This window comes from Canis aureus, chromosome 13, assembly GCF_053574225.1.
Source record: "Canis aureus isolate CA01 chromosome 13, VMU_Caureus_v.1.0, whole genome shotgun sequence".
Classification (NCBI taxonomy): Eukaryota; Metazoa; Chordata; class Mammalia; order Carnivora; family Canidae; genus Canis; species Canis aureus.
The window spans coordinates 49,572,380-49,591,026 of record NC_135623.1 but is presented as its reverse complement, the minus strand read 5'-3'; the positions used below and the strand labels follow the sequence as shown (position 1 = coordinate 49,591,026).

General features: G+C 38.7%; 1 long non-coding RNA gene across 3 annotated transcripts in view; it reads right to left on the bottom strand.

Annotated features, from left to right (window-relative positions):
• LOC144282475 (uncharacterized) overlaps nucleotides 1-18,647 on the bottom strand; it is a 134,612-nt gene that overhangs the window by 47,623 nt on the left and 68,342 nt on the right. The window contains exon 5 of one of the 3 annotated variants that reach the window (XR_013350909.1): nucleotides 17,986-18,001. The exons of the other annotated variants lie outside the window; for them this stretch is intronic. This is a non-coding gene — a long non-coding RNA (uncharacterized LOC144282475). Of the gene's footprint in view, nucleotides 1-17,985; nucleotides 18,002-18,647 lie in introns of those variants that run through there. 3 annotated transcript variants of the gene reach the window in all.

Here is an 18,647-nt window from a genome sequence, read left to right as displayed (position 1 = left end):
AGACCCATCCATTTGCTGCCTACAAGAGACTCATTCTAGACCTAAGGACACCTCCAGCCTGAAAATGAAAGTTTGGAGAACCATTTGCCATTCAACTGGTCCTCAAAAGAAAGCTGAGGTAGCAATCCTCACATCACATAAATTACAGTTTATCCCAAAGTTTGTAGTAAGAGACGAAGAGGGGCACTATATCATACTTAAAGGGTCTATCCAACAAGAAGACCTAACAATCATGAATATTTATGCCCCTAATGTGGGAGCTGCCAAGTATATCCATCAATTAATAACCAAAGTAAAGACATAGATAAGACACTAACAGTAGGAGACTTCAGGATGGCATTTTCTGCAAATGACAGATCTTCTAAGAAGAACATCACCAAAGAAACAAGAGCATTAAATGATACAATGGACCAGATGGATTTCACAGATATTTACAAAACTTTGCATCCAAACGCAACTGAATACACATCCTTCTCAATGTGCTTGGAACTTTCTCCAGAATAGACCACATATTGGGTCACAAATCAGGTCTCAACTGATACCAAAAGATTGGGATTGTCCCCTGAATATTTTCTGACCACAATGCTTTGGAACTAGAACTCAATCACAAGAAGAAACTTGGAAGAAACTCAAACACGTGGAGGTTAAAGAGCATCCTGCTACAAGATGAATGGGTCAACCAGGGAATTAGAGAAGAATTAAAAAGATTCATGGAAACTAATGAAAATGAAGATACAAGCCTTCAAAATTTTTGGGATACAGCAAAAGCAGTCCTAAGAGGGAAATACATCGCAATACAAGCATCCCTCAAAAAATTGGAAAGATCTCAAATACACAAGCTAACCTCCCACCTAAAGGAACTGGAGAAAGAACAGCAAATAAAACCTACACCAAGCAGAAGAAGAGAGTTAACAAAGATTCAAGCAGAACTCAAGCAGAACTCAAAACAGAGACCAGAAGAACTGTCGAACAAATGAACAAAACCAGGAGTTGGTTCTTTGAAAGAATTAAGAAGATAGATAAACCATTGGCCAGCCTTATTACAGAGAAAAGAGAAAAGACCCAAAGTAATAAAATCACGAATGAAAGATGAGGGATCACAACCAATGCCAAGGAAATACAAACGATTTTAAAAACATATCATGAGCAGCTATGCGCCAATACATTAGGCAATCTAGAAGAAATGGACGCATTTATGGAAGACCACAAACTACCGAAACTGGAACAGGAAGAAATAGAAAACGTGCACAGGCCAATAACCAGGGAGGAAATTGAAGCAGTCATCAAAAACCTCCCAAGACACAAAAGTCCAGGGCCAGGTGGCTTCCCAGGGGAATTCTATCAAACTTTTAAAGGAGAAACAACACCTATTCTACTAAAGCTGTTCCAAAAGATAGAAAGGGACACAGAATACCACCAATCTCGTTTTATGAGGCCAACATCACCTTAATTCCAAAACCAGACAAAGACCCCACCAAAAAGGAGTTTTAAAGACCAATATCCCTCATGAACATGGATGAAAAATTTCTCAACAAGATACTAGCCAATAGAATCCAACAGTACATTAAGATTATTCACTATGACCAAGTGGGATTTATCCCTAGGATGCAAGGTTGGTTCAACACTCATAAAACAATCAACTTGATAGATCACATCAACGAGAGAAAAAACGAGAACCATATGATCCTCTCAATAGATGAAAAGAAAGCGTTTGATAAAACACAACATCCATTCTTGATCAAAACTCTTCAGGGTGTAGGGATAGAGGGAACATTGCTCAGCATCTTAAAAACCATCTATGAAAATCCCACAGCTTTATAGGGGAAAGGAGAGAAAATCAATAGGAAATATCAGAGAGGGAGACAAAACGTGAGGGACTCCTAACTCTGGGAAATGAACAAAGGGTAGTGGAAAGGGAGGTGGGTGGGGGGATGGGGCACTGAGGGGGGCACTTGACAGGATGAGCACTGAGTGTTGTACTATATGTTGGCAAATTGAACTCCAATAAAAAATATACTAAAAACCCCACAACAAATATCATTTTCAGTGGGGAAACACTGAGAGCCTTTCTCCTAAGATCAGGAACACAACAGGGATGACCACTCTCACCACTGCTATTCAACATAGTACTAGAAGTCCTAGCCTCAGCAATCAGACAACAAAAAGAAATAAAAGGCATTCAAATTGGCAAAGAAGAAGGCAAACTCTCCCTCTTCACAGATGACATGAAACTTTACGTAGAAAACCCAAAAGATTCCACCCCAAGATTGCTGGAACTCATACAGCAATTTGGCAGTGTGGCAGGATACAAAATCAGTGCCCAGAAATCAGTGGCATTTCTATAAACTAACAATGAAACTGAAGAAAGAGAAATTAAGGAGTCAATCCCATTTACAATTGCACCCAAAAGCATAAGATACCTCGGAATAAACCTAACCAAAGAGGTAAAGGATCTATACCCTAAAAACTACAGAACACTTCTGAAAGAAATTGAGGTAGACACAAAGAGATGGAAAAATAGTCCATGCTCATGGATTGGAAAAATTAATATTGTGAAAATGTCTATGCTACCCAGGGCAATGTACACGTTTAATGCAATCCCTATCAAAATACCATGGACTTTCTTCAGAGAGTTGGAACAAATCATCTTAAGATTTGTGTGGAATCAGAAAAGACCCCGAATAGCCAGGGGAATATTGAAAAAGAAAACCAGAGCCGGGGGCATCACAATGCCGGATTTCAAGTTGTACTACAAAGCTGTGGTCATCAAGACAGTGTGGTACTGGCACATAAACAGACACATAGATCAATGGAACAGAATAGAGAACCCAGAAATGGGCCCTCAACTCATCTTCGACAAAGCAGGAAATACTATCTCCTGGAAAAAAGACAGTCTCTTCAATAAAAGGTGCTGGGAAAATTGGACAGCCATGTGCAGGAGAATGAAACTAGACCACTCCCTTGCACCATACACAAAGATAAACTCAAAATGGATGAAAGATCTAAATGTGAGACAAGATTCCATCAAAATCCTAGAGGAGAACACAGGCAACACCCTTTTTGAACTTGGCCAAAGCAGCTTCTTGCAAGATACATCTATGGAGGCAAGAGAAACAAAAGCAAAAATGAACTTTTGGGACTTCATCAAGATTAAAAGCTCCTGCACAGCAAAAGAAACAGTCAACAAAACTAAAAGACAACCTACAGAATGGGAGAAGGTATTTGAAAATGACACATCAGATAAGGGCTAGTATCCAAGATCTATAAAGAACTTAATCAAACTCAACACCCAAGAAACAAACAATCCAATCATGAAATGGAAAAAGACATGAACAGAAATTTCACCAAAGAAGACATACGCATGGCCAACAAGCACATGAAAAAAATGCTCCGCATCACTGGCCATCAGGGAAATACAAATCAAAACCACGATGAGATACCACCTCACACCAGCGATAGTGGTGAAAATTAACAGGACAGGAAACAACAAATGTTGGAGAGGATGTGGAGAGAGGGGAACCCTCTTGCACTGTTGGTGGGAATGGGCACTGGTGCAGCCACTCTGGAAAACTGTGTGGAGGTTCCTCAAAGAGTTAAAAATCGAGCTACCCTACGATCCAGCAATTGCACTGCTGGGGAATTGCCCCAAAGATACAGATGCAGTGAAAGACCAAGACACCTGCACCCCAATGTTCATAGCAGCAATGTCCACAATAGTGAAGCTGTGGAATGAGCCTCGGCTGCCCATTGAAAGATGAATGGGTAAAGAAGATGTGGTGTATGTACACAATGGAATAGTACTCGGCCATTAGAAATGACAAATCCCCACCATTTGCTTCAATGTGGATGGAACTGGAGGGTATTATGCTGAGTGAAGTAAGTCATTCAGAGAAGGACAAACATTATATGGTCTTATTCATTTGGGGAATATAAAAAATAGTGAAAGGGATTATAGGGGAAGGGAGAGAAAATGAATGGGAAATATCAGTGAGGGTGACAGAACATGTGAGACTCCTAACTCTGGGAAATGAACAAAGGGTAGTGGAAGGGGAGGTGGGCGGGGGGTTGGAGTGACTGGGTGGTGGGCACTGAGGGGGGCACCTGACGGGATGAGCACTGGGTGCTAAACTATATGTTGGCAAATCTAACTCCAATATAAAATATACAAAAAATATATATCAGTTCTGCAAAACAAAACAACAGCAATACAAGAACAAATAGGAATGATAGAAAAATAGATAACAGGAAACGCCTCAGAGATGACCCAGATATTGGAATTAGCTGTCATAGGCTTAATACAGCTATGCTTAAAATGTCTAATGAAATAGAAGACAAAGTGGGAAATTTCATCAAACACCTGGAATCTCTTAATAAGACTCACATATAAATTTTAGAACTATGAAATACAGTACCAGAAGTTAAGAAATCAATATGTAAGTTTAACCTCAGATGATTGGAGCAGGATAAAGGATTAGTCAATTATAAAATGGCAAATTTAAATAATGTAAATGGTGTTTTATTATTGTAATCAATGCTAAGTTTTATTTTACATTACAGTCCATAACTTCATTTTGGTGGGAGAAGGAAAAGCCAAATGAGTTTAACAAAATAAAAACAGAAAAGATAGGGGGAAAAAATAATAAAATCAGTTGGGAAGAAATATTTCTCTGAACTGGGACCATTTACTTGGTTCAGATTAGTGGTGAGAACCTTCACTACATATCTGCACTTTCTTTTTTAGATTTATTTTTCTGTATGATGATTTCTACAAGCTGAAAAACCAAAGTAAAACTAAAACTTAGATCATAATAATGCTAACAATTAGGTTATGATAACTGTAAAGCTTATCATAATTAAAGGACTCTTACTAATGGAGATAAAAAGCATGAGCACTAAAAAAAAAAAAAAGCATGAGCACTATAAATACCATAGAGTTAAAACCACCCAAAGTTAATAAATGTGCACACACTGAACATTGATTCTGGTGTACAGTGTAAATACATAAAGTGAACTTTACTGAAGAAAGTCATATCTTGTATTGAAAATTAGAAAGAAAATAAGAGTTATGTAATATAGTATATTAATTTAGGTGCCCACCAGACAAGATTTCAAGTGTAAGCAATTTATTTCTACAAAACTACATAGAATACATAAGTGGAACTGATCAGGGATAAAAGTTATACTATCAAAGCTAGCTACCACTGTGGATGTTTAATATCTATGAACTCTGGCTAATGGTATAAAATAATGTGCCTACAAGTTATCCCACTAAAAGAGCAATAGGGCTGGGATATTTACACACCAACTCTTACCACTCATTGTTTGAGGGTTGCTCATAAGGAGACAGGGCCAATTTCCCAGAACTTCCAGGTTGGAGTTTACATGCACAGAGCCAGAACCATGTTCTGCTCCTTTGCCCTTAGCAAAAAGATGCAAATATTGTTAGTTGGGAGTCACCAACTCACTGGAGCGGACTGCAGTGGTAAGACCCAAGAAATAAGGGTGAGGCAATGTTAGCATCTGCTTCAGGCAGGGTTTGAACATGTGAGTAATGTGCTAGGTTGATGGCACGAAGGGCCCAAGTGTTCACTTCTTCTTGGATCTATGCCTTTTGCCAAGTGGCTTTGCATTTCCTCTCATATTGAGGAGGAGCCCACTTCCCTGCTTCTTGAGCCTGAGGTTGGCTTTATCATCTGTTTTGGCCGATGAGTGGACAGCAGATGCATGCAGACGTAGGGGGAAAGTATTTTTGCCCTTCTCCACTACCTCTCTTGCTCTTCTGACTTTGCCATGAGACCTACTTGGGCTAGCTTACTAAAGGATGAGACAAAGTAGGGCAGAGCCAGGTTATCCTGATCATCCCAAATAAAGTCACACCGGATCAGCCAATGTTTAGCAAATCTCCAAGCATGTGAGACAAGAAGAACCAAATGACCCACAGACTATGCCCTAAATAAATTCTTATTGTTTTAAGCAACCAAAGTTTGTAGTTGTTTGTTATGTACCATATTGTAATGACAAATAGACAATTAGTGTCTAGAAGGAGTGTGCTACCATAGCATAAATCAAACATGTGGAATTGGTTTTGGACAGGCTGGAAAACTGGAAGGAAATTGCTAGAACAGACTAGAAATATGGTAGTTCTTGTTGTATAGTCATGAAACATTTGGTGAAACCATTATGGGAGGTAACTTGAAGGTATGAAATGTACCTTATGAATTTTTAGACTTCACTTCCAGGCAGAATGTTGAAAATCTCAGCTGACTCTTATTAGTTACATATAAGGTATACAAGAAGAAGGAGTTAGAAAAGAACATACACACAATTTACAGAGAAAATTTTGTGGGAATCCTGAAAGGCCAAAACTTCTCAGATAGAAACCAGAACTGTTTCTTATCCCTACTTTCTAAAGCCAGAGAAAGATCCTCAAATGAAGGCATGGCCCCTCAAGATAAAGAAAAAATCAAGGGTGTGGCAATTATACCTTTTGTTAATATCTTTTTTTTTTTTTTTAAGATTTTATTTATTTAGGGCAGCCTGGGTGGCTCAGCGGTTTGGTGCGGTTTAGTGCGGTTTAGTGCCGCCTTCAGCCCAGGGTGTGATCCTGGAGACCGGGGATGTCACAAATCATGAGAGACAGAGAGAGAGAGAGAGATGGAGATACAGGCCGAGGGAGAAACAGGCTCCCTTTGGGGAGCAGGATGTGGGACTCAATCCTGGGACTCCAGGATTACACCCTGAGCCAAAGGCAGACGCTCAACCCCTGAGCCACCCAGGCGCCCCTTGTTAATGCCTTTACTTATTTATTTATTTATTTATTTATTTATTTATTTATTTATTTATTTATTTTTGTTAATGCCTTTTAAAGAATGAAGTCAAGGGCCAGTAGGTGCTCTCAGCTGGTCAAAAGAACTTTCAGGGGCATCTGAGTGGCTCCATGGTTGAGTGTCTGCCTTTGGCTTAGGTCGTGATCCCAGGATCCTGGGATCAAGTCCTGCATCAAACTCCCCGCAAGGAGCCTGCTTCTCCCTCTGCCTGTGTTTCTGCCTTTCTCTCTGTGTGTATCTCATGAGTAAATAAATAAAAAATCTTAAAAAAAAAAAAAAAAAGAACTTTCAGGAAAATTTAGGGTGTTGTTCCTCAGTAGAAAATACACTCAGAGTAGCAATGGTTAAGTGTAGAGAGGCATAACTGTAATCTGACTATAGGAGACTAATAACCCTGAATCAGTATTGTGCTTTCTCTTCCTCCTCTTTCTCTCAGTCTTTAGCTCTAAGTTTTTCTCTAAAATTTGCAAATATCCCAAGTCATGACCATGAGAATTAATAAAAGAAAACCTCATTTAAAATGGAGTCAGGAGGCCAGAGGAGGAGGCCCTCATCAATATCAGACCCAACAGGAAGAGATGGACCTTGCACCAGCATACGGCTTTAATATCCCAGAAACAGGAAATAAAGGTTTTCCTCTTTCCCTGGCAACAGGCCAGCCAGTGTGAGATTGTCACAACTCAGTCAATTAAGAAGCCACTACACTTTGAACTCCCAGTTTACTCAACACAAATGGACTTTGTGTTTATAATAGCCCCTCCCAACTTCCCCTCTTCCTCTATAAAAGACTATCCCTTTCCTTTGCCTATGGCCTTATCATAGCTTGCTCATCCCAGACTGCAATTCTCTGCTATTCCCAAACAAACCCATTATGCTGATAAAATAACTGTCAGTTTTATTTTTAAGGTTAACACAACCTAGAGTCAGACTCAGGTAGGAATCAGCGATCTCATACCTTCTATCACACTGCATTTGCAATCTTTTGGAACCAAACCAAAGATGTGTTGGCAGATTACTTATTGTATTAGTAGTTGGAACCTTCATTGCTGATTCTTTGTCCTTTCAAATCAATACAAATCAATGTCTAACAGTTAACAAACCAACAGTGTCAAGGGCAAGGTGCCCAGGGAATACAACCTAAGGAGATCAAGAGTCAAGACATTCCTCCAGGTTCAGGGGTAGGGAGTTGTTGAAAGAGAACTCTAGGATAATGCACTTGTCAGAAGTGTATCTTCAGAGGCTGAGGATAGAGTCTGAAAAGTTTATCACTCCTGACTTGAGAAGTTATTCTGCATGCATTAAATGGATCCAAGTCTTGCTGGTTGGCCCTCCACACCGTAAAATGTTTTAACAATCAAATACCTCAATTTCCTAGGAATAGCACCTGGTTTACAATTACTGACAATGCTACAGATCAGAAAGACATAAACTGCTCTTTTGAACTTGGCTTGAAAAACTCGTTTTTGATCTCTACAGCTAGAGGCAACAGAGTTAATAAGTTTCAAACACTACAACCTACAGAGACTGTACATTTTCTCTTATTTGGAAAAGCAAGCATGAAACAAATATAAGTATACAAATCTTACCATGGAAGTAGTTAAATTTCTAGCCCAAAATATTACAAAATACTTAATAATATGATACTCAATAATAAAAAGCAAAAAACCACATTGGCTCACAAAAGGACCAGGCACACATCTTCTGACTGCCTATCCAGTGCTCCTTCTACTGCTTCCTCATTTGACTGGATATTTTACATACATCCAGATTACTTCTATCCTAAATAATTCCTAAGTAATTTTAATATTGAGATTCTGTTGTTATTGAGAATAAAAACTTTTTGGGGAAAAAAAGGCATGTTATACACAGTATATAATACTTTGTCAAATATGATGTCATATTTGTTTTTTATATCTAGTATAACTGACAGTTGAACCAATTATATTCCTATTAAGCTGAATATAATAGGAATTATATTCCTATTAATTTGGTCTAATTAATTGACCAAAAACAAGATTAAATCTAAACAGAGGGAAAGCCAATATTTCTTGATTATCTTTGAAGAATACAGATGAAGGAAAACAATGTCTTCACCAAATGTTTTAAATCATCCCATGCTGGGCTTGTAACTAAAGGGGGCTACCAGGTAGGAATTACCAAATAATACTCTGAAATTGAATGAGTGGGCTTATGGTCTGATAAGTTATATTTAAGTTCATGTAACTTTTATCTCTAAAGTAGCCCTACAAGGAGCTAAGAAATCCTAGAATGCCTGGAATGAAAAGGTTTTGAAAGGACTTCCAGTATTCAAGCAAAATCATACCTAAACCAAACTAGTGGTAAGGGTTGGCTTATTAATTTTGGGAAGGGATTATATTCAAATTATTGAACCACTTATATCACATGTACCAGCCAATCAGAATAAATACTGGCTGACATAATGCAACAGTGCAGGCCAGTTAAATATCAGTCCCAGTTTGAGGTAAAATTAATAAAATGAGTTAAGCAGTAAGGGGCCATATTCTACTATTTTTCCTTTAAATCTTTCATGTAAATGCTTGTTCTTCAGCTGCCATATTAAGAGATGCTCTAATATTGATGCTACAAACCAGTGGGGCATTTCTGATCTGAGGGCAAGTTTTGCTTGGCTTGCACAGCATATGTTTACTGTGAATTATTAATAACATCTTGTAATAGACCTCACATAAAATGTTTTATCCTCTATTGAAATATCAAAAGATCTATAAATAATGACCTCACAACCCCTCATGACAACAAGGACCAGCAGTTGCTTCTTTCAGAAGGGACATGCTCCTGGTGTGAATGCAGTTGCCACTGGTCATGTTCTACACTTTTAAGTAACATGCCATGCTTATGGACACATGACCTTGAAACGTGGGTAGGGTTCAATTAGTCAAACTACTGAGAACAGCTTCAAGCTTCTCATGAATTTAAGTCATCTAATTAGAGTTCCTCTACCCCATACATTCTTCCACAAACCAATCAAACTGTTGGCATAAATAGAAACAGCCTCAAAGATAAATAAGTGACTTGGAAAAGAATATAAGTAGTATGAACAGCTGTCTACAAAACAAGCAGAGTACAAGACTATATTATGATTTTACCTTAAAAAAAGAGTGTTTCCTATGTCATTTCCTTACAGTTTGTCACAATGCCCCTGTACAAGGAGTTATTAGTCCAAACACAGTGCCCTAAATTGGAATCAGTATTGGATGTCAGATAAACAATTTCATGTCTCCTAAAATTTTGATTAAAATTTCAGACTTCTTTTATTTTGCTAATAAAGACCTGAGATAGCTGTGATTGGCTGAAGTGTTAGAAGCAAAGCAATTAGTGAGCTTTGACTCTTCTTGTGACTCAGATACACACATTTGTAAAATCCTTAGACTATAGTCCAACCGAGTTGACTAGACAATAAGAGTATGAAATATTTCCAATTGCAAGTGCCTAATAACAGTTTATTAATATTGATCAAAGAAGGTACAGAAGAGGGATGCAAAGCCCAGTCAATTTCTAATCATATCAAATAAAACTTGCTTCCTTTTTCCAATAGGATCTCCAGGCTGATAATCAAGGGAATGTGGCTACATAGTGTATCTACAAATAATAAGTGTTTACATGGGCTTTTTAAAATTATATTATTTGGACATATGGAAGAATATGAGCTAAATGAAATCACAGTTAGGATGTTATCTTTTCCTTTAAACCTGCTTTTTCTCCAGGATTTTCTTTCTTAGTTTGCAGTATCCTCATTGAACACCAGATATCTAAGCTAGAAATCTCAGCATCATCCTGACTCTTCTTCCTCCTTCACTCATGTTCAATACTCTATCACTTCTAGAATCTAGTCCCCTCCTCATCCTCACTGCTGTTCCTCTGATAAAAGCCCTCCTACTACTATAACCTTCTGACTGTTCATGCCCTACAATCTAGCCCGACAGGCTACCAGATTGATTTTTTTAATTTTTATTTTTTAAATTTAAATTTTTTTTAGAGATTTCATTTATTTACTTATGAGAGACACACGGAGAGAGGCAGAGACAAGAAGAGGGAGAAGCAAGCTTCCCACAGAGAGCCAGATGTGGGACTCAATCCTGGGACCCTGGGACCACCACCTGAGCCAAAGGCAGATGCTCAACCACTGAGCCACGCAGATGTTCCTGATTTTTTTTAAAATAAAAGTAACTCCATAGCATTACTCTACATAACACCCATCAATGATTCCTTATCTAAAGCCCTCAGTGATCTTAGGCTGCAATAATGAAATTCAAGACCTAGGATACAGGCAGTAGGAATGCCACTTTGTTTTTATGGGCAGACCACATCCAGAGATGCAAACTAGAAAGAAACTAGAATCCCCAAATCCACACATCCCTTTCAGATGGATGTTTTGCATGGAAGTGAAAAATCTGTGAATATATAGAAAAAATCTGGAAATAATTGCAAGACAGTTGTTAAATTTGTTCTGCAAAGGCCCAAGAAATGGAACTAGGATCCATATATATTAGAGAACCAAATTTTGGCTATTATGAACAACAACTTTTAATGCTTAGAATTAAACAAGACCCTGTAAAGAAAGTGATATATTTCCTATCAGAGAAAGTGTTCAACATAGATTAGATAATTTATATGCCTGATCAGAGTACTATAGAAAATGTTCAAATCTCTAATAATTTAATTATGTGACCTTTAAAATTCTTCAAATCCCAATATCCTAAGATTAATTTTAAAATTAAAGACACTTAATACTACCAATACTACCTTCTAATATAAGATTTAATGAATCAAAATACTGCCAACCGATGGCTTATTTATAATAACACCATTTCTCTCTCATCCCTTTGGCCAACCACATCCACTTCCCAATGACCCATCTCATCAGTTTTAATAATCTTAACTGGAGTAAATAAGACCTCTTTAGTTTAGAAAAAAACCTCAATGATATGTACAGTGATTATTCACCAATTCCTCACAGTAATCAGTAAACAACTGTCACCCTGAGAGTGATAATCTCAAAGCATTTGCCACTCCATGTCCCTCAGAGGTATTCTTGCACAGTAACTACATAATAACATTTTTACAAGATTCTAATTTTATAATTAGATTCTAATTTTTTCTATGACATCCGGAACCAGAAGAGGCAAAAGTCCATGTAGAGGGAAAAAACACCACACATACACACAGAAGAAAAAAACTAAAAGAATACTGCAAAGTAACTTATGTGGTCAGATTTTCATAATTTTCTGTGATCAATTTTGTTATTTTTATGGTATAAAACAAGTCTCTAGGATGAGAATTCTAGGAAGAAATTAGATCAAAATTTTCCCATGTGCCTTCTTTCAAGGAAAATTGAGAAAGGCTACATAAACATGACATAATTATGGCAAGGGAGATGGTATCATATTTCTCTGCTGCTGTTCAAGACTTTCCCCTTGCCAGTTCAGAGGAACTGAATGGATATAAAGATTTAGCAAACTTTTCAACATTCTGGTCACTGTACAGGAAAGATGTTACCAAGAGCCATCTTGAAATTCATAACTATGGAGCTGGGAGTCAAGCTTCTCCATTGATGATCCTCTAAGCATCTAAAAGAAGCAGACCTGGGTCAAGTTGAGGTTTCTGAAGCCCCAGGGGGTAGAGGGGAGGAAGCCACAAGATGGTGGTCAGCCTTCAGAACAAAGATAAATGGCTCTGGTGCTCTCTCTTATACACATGCTATAGCATGCTGGCTCCTGTTCTGATGTGGTAACTCTCTTGGAGGAAAATCCAGACATAGATAAACAGGAGGATAGACAAATCTAGGGAGCATGCATTGAAAGAGAAACAGAAATAGTAATTCAGTTTCTTGCATAGCTTGCCATTCACTGGTCATCATACCACATGTCCTAAATGGGACAATCTATGCCTGCTCTCAGTCTGGACTTTGACAGGGGAAGGGTTAAGGGAGGGGGCTTGATGAGCTTTCTGGAATCTTCAATTTAGAAATTCAGAGAGAGGGAAGTCTCTCCTCATTACACCTAACTTCGAAATGTCAATAAATTACCCTCAGTGTCTTTTCCAAAATATCCAATGATGTATGGACTCTCATGGAATGTTAATATAAAATCAGAAAGGAAACTTCATACGACCATAAAGCATAAAAAATGCGGTCATTAATCCTCTCTCCATTCATAGTTCTGTTAATCAGCTTTCCTTGAATCTTTGAGGCATAATAACTCCCATTTGCACCCTTTCTGAAAATAGCTAAGTATGTTTTGAAATTGTATGGCTCATTTCATGGTCATTCTCACAGCAATTACAATATTCTGTGGTTAACACAGCATAATGTTCACTGAAACTCTATCATAATTATTTCAGCCAGTTATTAGTGAATTACCATGGCAGGTACTCTGGGACTATATACCGTTAAATAACCTTCCCTGGCCACCCACACGGAGAGCTCTCCCTCTCAGAGTGGAGAATAAAATTTGTGTATCTCTCTCAGGGCCTCTGAAAGAAGTTATACAATGCAACCGAAAAAACACCTTTTGACATACCATTTGTTTCTAAATAGTGATGACCAAAGGAGTTCAAAAGCACTAGTCTCCAAGCCATATTTTTCCCTATGGTAGATAATATCTCATGCCCTACAGTGTTTTCTTGTTGCTAATGAATCATTTTAAATAACTGCTCTCCCCCTGGCTTGTTGCTGCCAAGCTTTTATGCCATTTTTCATTATAAATGGGCTCTTGTGATTATACAAAGTTAGTTTCAATTATAATATATTTTGAATAGGGTTTATACATACACAGAACTAGGAGAATTCCATTACTGTCTTGTTCTTCTTGACCACAGTAGTCATCCCAAACAGAGGCAAGACATAGAAGAGCAGGAAAGTGGAAGAATCCAGTTTTCAGGAGCCCAACTATCTACACATAAAGAGCTCCTGGCTTTGATCCTACACTAGGACAAGCAGCCTGACTCCATAATTCTTGCTCGAGCTTTCTGTGTGTGACCCAATTCCATAGTTTCTGACATCTTTAGGAAAAAGTAACACACACACCAAAAAACTGTACCGAGCACGCCATCCTTTCAGTGCCTATAAGCTGGAATTCTGTTCTCAAGGCACCACTGAAGGTTTTCCTCTGTTCTGTTTGCTTCTGCTCCAAGTAGGAACCCAGTGGCAAAATAAAATAAAATAAAACAAAATAAAATAAAAATAAATCTTAATCTTAATTTAAAAATTTAATAAATTCTTTAAAAACTAAAGCTCATAAAAATAAAAATGAAAGAAAAGAAGTCACAGCACACATCCAGGAAGACTTCTGAAGCACCTCTATGTGCCAAGAATTCCAAAAAAGGTGTGTATATCTAAATGCCTGCCTCACTAGCATTAAGTCTCAGGAGTAGCAAAACCAAGAATTAGGCTAATGAGTGAAATGGTGGGCTGCGGTTGGCCATTCTGGTCTCATCCATTGAATTCTGAAGAACAGCACTGTGTCCTCTGTCACTGGTATGGCACATATCTGTCCTTGACAGGTGACCACAGCTCCAGGCAACTGGCCAGAGCTTTTTAAATTCTGGAAACTTATATACACAACTGCGACCAGATAATGTTTTTGATTTTTGATACCTATGTTTCTTTCTCTCCCTTGAGAGAAATGACACAGTCATGCATTTCTTGACTGGGAGGTGTAATCTAACAACAAAAAAGCAGAATTTACTCTGAGTTTCTCCAGCCTTTGGATTCCAAACACACAAGCTCCAGAGGAGGACGGTTACATGGTGTTAACAAAATATTTTTAAGAAGCAAGGGGTTGAGAACAAATAGCCCCACCAGAGGGATTCTCCAGGGCTGCAGGAAGTGAGAAGGTGGGGCCTGCTGCTCGCTTGGTGGGCAGTGCAGACAAGGCAGTGGAAACATCATAGAGGGGAAATGGTTCTGAGTGCATCTTGGAAATGGACACAAGGCAAGGGATGTACCAAGCAGCCAGAGGACCTTGAGGGCCTCAAGGGCTGAAAGCCAGAATGGCTGTCTTAGTGTTCACCTGTGTGCATTAGTGGCTCAATGACGTGCCTCAATGACCAGATACCATGCCACGAATTCCTAGTACGAAGTAAGTTCTTACAACTATGACACAAGTTTCATGAAGAGAGAAGAACCCTTCAAAAGACTAGGGTTAAGGTTTCCTGCCTTTCTGAAGGTACAGAAGCCCCAATTAAGACTTACAATGAATTATGGAAAACTGAAGAGGTATGTCCTCCCCACTTGCACTGTTTCCCCAACCAGGGTAGGTAAGGAGTCATGATCTCGCTGCAGCCAGCACGTAGCCATGTAACAATGAACCACAGTCCTCCAAGTGTTCAAGAACTCCTTCGCTCCCACCTACAAATCCATTCCAGCAGCTAATATTTCTTCCACCTCAGCAAAGAATGGAGGCAATTCTATATTTCCCAGCTGTGTAATCATTAGGCACCTATGTCACTTACAATTTGCAAACACTTGTTTCACTGAGAATTTTTAGATACTAATTCCCCTCTCAGCTCTGGGGTTTTGATTCTTCCTTAGGAAATAGCTCCTGCAAAACAGACAGCAAACTTCCTTCTATTATCCTCTAATGTATGCCATTCACACTTTTGCATGCTTCACAAGCCCCAGAACTACTTCTGCAACCTTGAACAGGTGAGAAAAATGTCTTCTACAGATATAGCTTCTTCCTGGACATTTTCATGCAGCAATCAGAAATTGAATTCTACGTGTGTCTCGGCCACCCAAGTGATTGACTACAGTACAAAGAAAATTCATCTCAGTCTTTTCTATTGTTTGAGAGCAATGCTGGGTTGATACCCACTGCATAGTTTCACTGCTATTGGTTCAATCAATGTCATCATTTTTGTCCTCTGCTTCTTACCTGATGTTTCACTTTATCAGTAACAGAGCAAAGGCTGATGACGAGGCATTTTATTCCAAACCACAATTGACAACCTATTTTAGTTTTTTCCCTACTTGGAGACTCAGAGCAAGTACAAATCACTGTCTCTTTGTGTTGTTGCCTTTTTGATGGCATCTTCACAATGAGAAGTAATCTACTCACCTGGCACATGGTATGTGCTCAATACATGTTAATTAATAACTGTAGCCTTTGTTGTGATGATAGTAATGAAACGTGAAAGTGAGGATAGAAAAGATGATATCCCAGGGTCTGAGCCAGGAAATAGATTGTTTCCACGTGGCCAAAAGACAAGCTCAGGAGGCATACATGTTGAAGAATAGTTGGTAGAGTGGGAGAAAGAAATGGAAGAGAGCTAGAAGACTAAGAAGGAGGAGCCAGATCCATTAAGAGAGTAGCACCCAGGAAGATTTCCAGAGGTGAATAAAGATCCCCTACATACAGAGAAATATGTAGAAAGAGAGAACTACAAAAAAAAAAGAGATATAAACAGTGAAAATAAACAAGAAGCAGGAGAAGAGAGCTCAGAAAGCCCAGAATTACTTTAGTTGGCTTATGGGTTTCAGAGGAAATTATCACAAATTACTCTTACCCTTTGGAATTCTAATCTGATTATTAGCTTTAATCTATAATTTTGATTTTTGTGAAGCCTTAAGTGGGTCCTTGCTGATGACAGCTTCCCACTTGATGAACAGAGGAACAAAGATAAAACTGTCAGAAGTGACCAAAGCAATACTTTCATCGAGACCAGATATAGTATCTGAGAATTGTATCAGGTGGCCAAATACTTCATCACCCTCTGTATTAATCTTTTGAATGAGTTCAACTCAAAGACTGAATTATGCTACCTCTGAAAGTGTTAAAAAGATTAATGACCTTAATATCTATAAAGTTCTTTGAAGGTTAAAAAGTACACGTACTAAGTTCTTAAAAGCCCACATGTAATTTGTGTAACTAAAATATATTGTAATGTTTCATTTAGACAAGTCTTTGAGAAAGAAGGAAACATACATGAATTACACTGATTTATGTCCCTGTGCTGCTCCTGATTGGGAAAGTGACTTGTTACATGACCTTAGAGAGATAGAAGATGGTGAGGAGAGAAAGCTAAGTAAGAAAAGCCACCTATTTTGAAATCATAGCTATTACAGGAGCACAGCTGGGGACTATAAGACTGGAAAATAGAGTTGGCCTTTGTGAACACCTTCACCTCCTGTTAAGGCAACCCTCAAGTGAAGCCTTCATGCCCTTGCTTAGCCCACCCCCTTGGCTGCCTAGAAGCACTCCATATTCTGCACCCCAGACCACAGGTCAACTATTTGGAACTGTTCCCCCTCCAACTTCTCAGATTAAAAAATCTCATTTTCTTACAGTGCCTCCCATCTCTCCATTTCTCTCATCCCCATCCTGCCGCCATAGCTGTTCTTCCACCATGGAGAGATTTGTTTTCCACCTTTAGCCCATCCTGCCTGCCTCGTCGGGAGCTCTAACCACCCTACTTGCTTCTTCAGCTTCTTCTCTCTGTGCTCCCAAGCAGCAAAGCCAGTCCTGGAAGTGCAATCTCATATGTCTTAGTTTGTGCTCAAAGATCCCCAGCTTTGCCTCGACCAATTAAATCAAGTAAGATAAAGTAAAATCCAATACACAAGATAGGAATGGAATGGCATGGCATGGCATGGCATGGCATGGCATGGCATGGCATAGCATAGAATAGAATAGAATAGAATAGAATAGAATAGAATAGAATAGAATAGAATAGAAGTAAGATAACACTGTTTTTTATTGGCCTCAGATACAAAATAATGGCTTCAATTGGACTGTCGGTTTAATTGGACTCAGAACTCTCTCCATTCAGCTGATGTTTGTATTCTTTGGGGTAACAGTTCCCATGCTTTACCCTTCTCAAATTCTCTTTTTTTAAAAAAAATATTTTTATTTATTTATGTGAGGGAAAGAGAGAAAGCATGAGTGGTGGGTTGGGGGAGGGGTAGACAGAGAAGGAGAAGCAGACTCCCGACTGACCAGGGAACCTGATGCAGGACTTGATCCCAAGACTCTGAAATCATGACCTGAGCCGAAGGCAGATGCTTAGCCAACTGAGTCACCCAGGCACCCCACCTTTTTCAGATTCTCTCTTTCATTACCACTTATAATTTTCCATGGATGGTCTGGTCTTGTACTTCACACAGAAAAGAGAGACCATCAGATGGGACCTTCTCCAACCTGTAGAATATTTCTTTTTCTAGATTTAACATATACAGACCAGGAGTAATTGGTTAAAATGAAGTCATACTGAAGTAGGGAGGGAGATGTTGGGATGTCCTCAACATCATGTGAAGATAAAAGTAGAAATTGGGGTGATGCAGCAGAAGCCAAAGAACACCAAAGCTGGTCAGAAAACCCCTGGAAGCTAAGAAAGATCTAGGGAAGCAGACTTGCCCTCATAGGCCTGGAGTGACCAACCTAGATCTCAGACTTCCAGCTTCCAGAACCGTGAGACAATACATTTCTGTTGTTTAAGCCACTCAATCTGAAGCACTTTGCTACAGCATCTCTAGTAAACTAACAAAGGTGTCTTCAAAGTAGCAAAAACATCTGTTGATGCAAACGGACTAGAAATAGGGGAGAAAGTTTTAAAGAATGAAGTATACAAAACTACTGCGTAAACATTTTTTTCTGATGCTCTTTTCTTTCATTACAGTTTCTATTCTTTCATCTTTTTTCCATCCCAATATACTTAATTTATAGCCTCTTTCTATTATCTACAGTTCTTAAAGGGCTTTTTTGAGAGGAAATGTTTGTCTACTTTCTAATTTTTTTTCTCATGAGGTGCTTTGTTTCCCTGTCTGGTTAATAATGTTTCATTATG